The following is a 4,624-nucleotide window of genomic DNA, read 5'->3' on the forward strand; positions in this document are numbered from 1 at the left end:
CCTAAAGTTTCTAACTTCACCTCAGCTGCAGAAGTGACAGCAGACATGTTGGGGGTGTTTTGGGGGAAATGCACACCTTTCAGATTTGTTTCAGCTTGAAAATTATTTGAAGGTACATGTTAAAATGTGTCCTGAAATTTTTTGACATTCAGAAGAAAAGCATTAGCATGAGTGAAAAATATCTGAGATTGTCAAGTGGTGTGAAATATGGGAGTAGAGGGTTAGCAAGAGGCCGTTTCCTCCAGCCTGAATTAAGTATTCAGTCAGACCTTCCCCATGAGCCAAGTCACACTTGATGGAAACAACCCATTTATAAGAGTTGTACCAAGGCTAGCTCATGACAGCTGAGCATTTGGGCCTCTTTGGTGATTTTTGTCTCAGCATTTGCAGCTTGTGATAAAAACAGGTTCTAAAGCCTTAAGGAGAGTTCCTGTTATTTTTCTGTGTTGGGAAGGAGCAGCCACAGAGCCAGGCCAGCCCGTGGTGCCCCAGGGTGCCCAGGAGCAGCTTCCCCTGGCTGGAGCTTGCCCTGGAGGATCTCTGTGTCTCCAGGTCTGTTCCAGGGCTCTGCACAGCCTGGGCTGGGCGAGGGCAGGGGGGTGGATGGAGGGGGCAGGTGGGGATGAGCCCCAGGCTGTGGGAGCACCCTGTGCTGCATCCCTGGGCCAGCACAGCCAGCCCTCTGCAGCTCTGTGCTGCTGCCAGCGTGGGTGGCAGCTCCCAGCTCCTTGGATGGCCACACAAGTGATGTTCCTGGAGAAGGAGCGGTGATTTCAGAGCCCAGAGTGCTCCTGTCTGCCTTTGCTCTGACCTATTGAGCTGTACAAGTCCAGCCCTGAGAGCAGGGATGACAGAGATGCTAGACTCAATGTAAAGTTTTAAGGGCATTTTGGTCAGATTGTTTTTATGAGATTTTAAAATACTTTTCATCTCTGTACTAGAATTACTTTTCCATATCAGCAGATGAGTTTACCTGAAACTGCTTTTTGTACCTGGAGCTGATTTTCCAAGTCACCATTGCCCAGGATGTGAGTTGTCCCAACTCTGTCCTTATCTCCCTTTCAGGAAATGGTGTGGAACCTGCAGCATCTTATCAGAGGCTCGATTTTGTGAAAGCAGCAGTTGCTTTTGTGCCTTCTCAGCATTGGGGTCCAAGTACTGGGGTTAAGTGAAAACATTGCATTAGCATTTCTCAGCAGGATGTGAGTGCTCAGGGATGCTCAGCCTCCACCACATGCCTACAGCCCTGCTGGGGCACACTTTGGGATGGCCACTGGGGGAGGTTGCACCAGCCCAGCTAAAGGAGGTGGTAATTTAATGATGCTGATTTGCTTGTTTAAATGAGGCAGCGTTTTTTCTCTGAATTTCATCTGACTCCTGTTTGTTGCTGATTGAGTTCTGCAGTTGGTTTTCAGCCCGTGTGCTCTGTAGGAACCATTCCCACTCAAACCTTTACCTGAGCTTTCTGTTTCTCCCAGCTACTCCCAAGAAGGAGCGAAATGCATTTCCCCTGCAGGGAAGAATGTAGCAAGGTTGTTGAACCAGAGCCAGCAGCCTCGTCGTGCCTTGGTGGTTCCTCGACTCGGGTTTGTTTGAGGTTTCACCTGCCATGACAACTGATTTTTACTCTAGATGTGGCTTCCTGCCTGTGCTGTGCAGCGAGGGGTAACCTTAGCCTCGTTTTCCAGGTGGAGAAGGGGGTGCAGCTGGAGGAAGGTCCCAGGTGGGAGAAGGGGGTGCAGCTGGAGGAAGGTCCCTGCAGCACGGCCAGCCAGCCTGGGAGATCAGGGCTGCCACAAGTGAATGTTGCACTGGGTGTCAGAGCAAGGGGGCACTGAGCAGGGTCTGCCAAGGTTGTGCTGTAGAAACAAGGGGCATTTTGGCTGTTTCAGCAGCTGCAGCCTGCCAAGCAGGCAGCTTTAGGCCCTGCTCATGGCAGGCAGATCCTTTGCAGTGTGTGTCATGGACGTGTTGCTGTCTGGCTCACGGGGAGCAGGGGAAGCAGTGAGAGCAGCTTCCCTCCCTTTTGCAGTTCCACAGGAAGGATCTCTCAGTGCTGCTGGCTGATTCATTGTGCTTGTTCTCAGAAAGCCACCTGGATGGTGGCACTTCTCCAGTCTCATCTGAGCCACTGCACACAATAAATTCCTGTCAGTCTGTGGTCCATCTGCACTTGGAGCTCTCAGACCCCTGCATATCGATAACACGTGGCTGATCTTGCAGGGTAATAAATGATGCATTAATGCCAGAACAAAAACAGCTTTCCAGATCTCACTTCTGACCAAATCACCTTGGTCCTGAGCACCCAGGGAGTGCATCCGGCGCTGAATTGGGTGCAGCCCAGGGCTGGGGCTGGGTGGGTGCTCAGGGGAGGGAGGGGGTGTCAGCCCTGCTCTGCAGCCTGGGTGGGATGCCCAGCAGAGAGAGGGCAGGGTGGTGCTGCAGGAGGTGCCTGGCTGGGGCACAGGGAGGCGTCCCGAGGGTGTTGGGTCCCCCCGTGTTCTGCTTTTGCCGAGCAGCCTTGGAAACCGAGTGGTCCACTTAGCTCTAAGTCATTCTTTATTAAAAACAACATATGCTTATCCAGCACTTCCTTTTCTGTCTCACTGCTTTTGAATATGTTGTTGTGGTTACAGTAACCAGTCATGCACTTTTCTGAGCCATTAACTGGTAAAAGCATTTTCTTTTTTCCATCAAGAAGTGATAAGGGCTAAGTTACGACCTCCTTCAAAGTGCTTTCCTGTGAGGAAGGTTCTCCTGTGACTCAGGCAAAGCCTGTGCTCTTCGAGGTCAGCCTCTTCAGCAGTTCCTCAGGGAATGTGTCCTTGTTTACCCTGGTGACAGCCAGAAGCGGCTGCATTCTGCACCTGGAGCCCCTGGGCACAGCTTGCAGCCTCCTGGGTGGGACCAGGAGAAGGCATGGCCAGGGCAGAGCTCATCTGGGAAGCTGCTGTGCAGGTTACAATTCTGCTTTTTCTTACCAGGATTAATTTTTTCAAAGAAAAAGTTGATAAAGCCCTGGAGATCTTCTTTACAATTGGGTTACAATAGTTACTGCAAATCTCCCACTTGACTATAAAATCTGCTCTGCTCTTAATTGGGAAATGTGCTCTAAGTGCATAAGGGGCAACCTCTCAAAGTTGCTGAGATCTGGAAGGCATCAGGAGAAATCATTAAATGGAACAGATGTTTTCTGTCTGCCAGTCAGCCCAAGGACATGGCCAGGCCCTTGAATGGAGTTCTGAGACACTGAGCAGTGCATTTCCCTGCTCTGCTCCCAGCTCCCAGCCCTGGGGCTGAGGGGGTCACTGCCATCCCTGCTGGCAATATTGGCTCTGGAGAGGAGTCAGCAGAGGGACACGGGGACTCACCAGGTTCTCCCTGGCTGCAATTGCATGTTAAGTCAAAAGGCAGTGAAATAAAAAGGGAACTTTTGGGCAGATTCTTGGTAACAATACCTGTTCCTGAGTCCTTACAGCTTTGAGGGTCAATAAAAATGCTGATATTTTGCCTTCCCAGTCATAAAAATAATTTTTTTTCCCTACAAAAGGCCAGGCAGTAAAGCAGATGGAATCAAGAAGTATTACAGCTCAGTGTTAGCCAGAAGGAACAGCTGAGACTAATCAGCTTTCATTTAAAAGTATAGCATTCCCACTAAGCTCTTGTTGCTGCTGGCTTTATATTCTTATTCCTATTAATCACTGCTATTATGAATTTGAATGGATGACAGTTCTAAGAAGATCTTTGGGGAGCCAGGATCAGGGATGCTCTGGATGAGGTGCTCTATGAAGACATCTGCAAAACAGGGCTGTTCATCCATAAGGATAATCAAAGACTTCAGGAAAACAGATTTCAGAAGAGAAAGTTGGGAGATAGATGGGTGTATCCAGAAGAAAAGCTTCAAGTTTTGATTTCTAAAATTTCTGAGAAGATTCTATGAAAATACTGCTATAATGGCTAAAAAACCCCATTTCAAAATGGCAATCTCAGTCTTTTGTTGTAAAATAGCCTAAATGTAGCATTTTAAGAGTATCAGGAGATGATTTCTGATATTTTGTGTTGTGGAAAGATCCAGGATTTTGGTGTGTTTCATACTGATTTGAGATAAGAACAGGTTTCGGAGTCCTGGTGTTTCCCATGGGACCAAATTTGTTTTTATTGGCTGTAGCTTGGCAGGATGCAGGAAGAGGTGAGTGGGTTTTGGGGAGAAGCCTGAGGCGGCTCAGGGCAGGCTGTGGCCAGCAGGGACAGCCCTGGGGAGGAATGCCCAGAGCCCGGGGCTGTGTCTGATGGTGCCTCAGTGACCGTCCCTGCTCAGCCCTGCTGGGTGCACTTCTGGGAGATAATAACGCTGGGCTCTGTCCTCAGCAGGCAGCAGAGATAAGGATGGGTCGTTACATAACATGCACATGATGGAGAGATGATAACGTGCTTGAAAAAGGCAATTCATGACTTGGTGGCCACTGAGGCCTGCATGAAAGATGGGGAAGATACTGGAACAAGACATTGTCCTGCACACCAAAGGACTGCACATTATAAATTTAATTAAGATAATCTACCTTATTTTAAAAGGAATTGATTAAATTCCTGAGATAGACAGAAATATGTATTTTGTGCAGTTGCT

The sequence above is a fragment of the Molothrus ater genome, chromosome 14, assembly GCF_012460135.2.
Source record: "Molothrus ater isolate BHLD 08-10-18 breed brown headed cowbird chromosome 14, BPBGC_Mater_1.1, whole genome shotgun sequence".
Lineage (NCBI taxonomy): Eukaryota > Metazoa > Chordata > Aves > Passeriformes > Icteridae > Molothrus > Molothrus ater.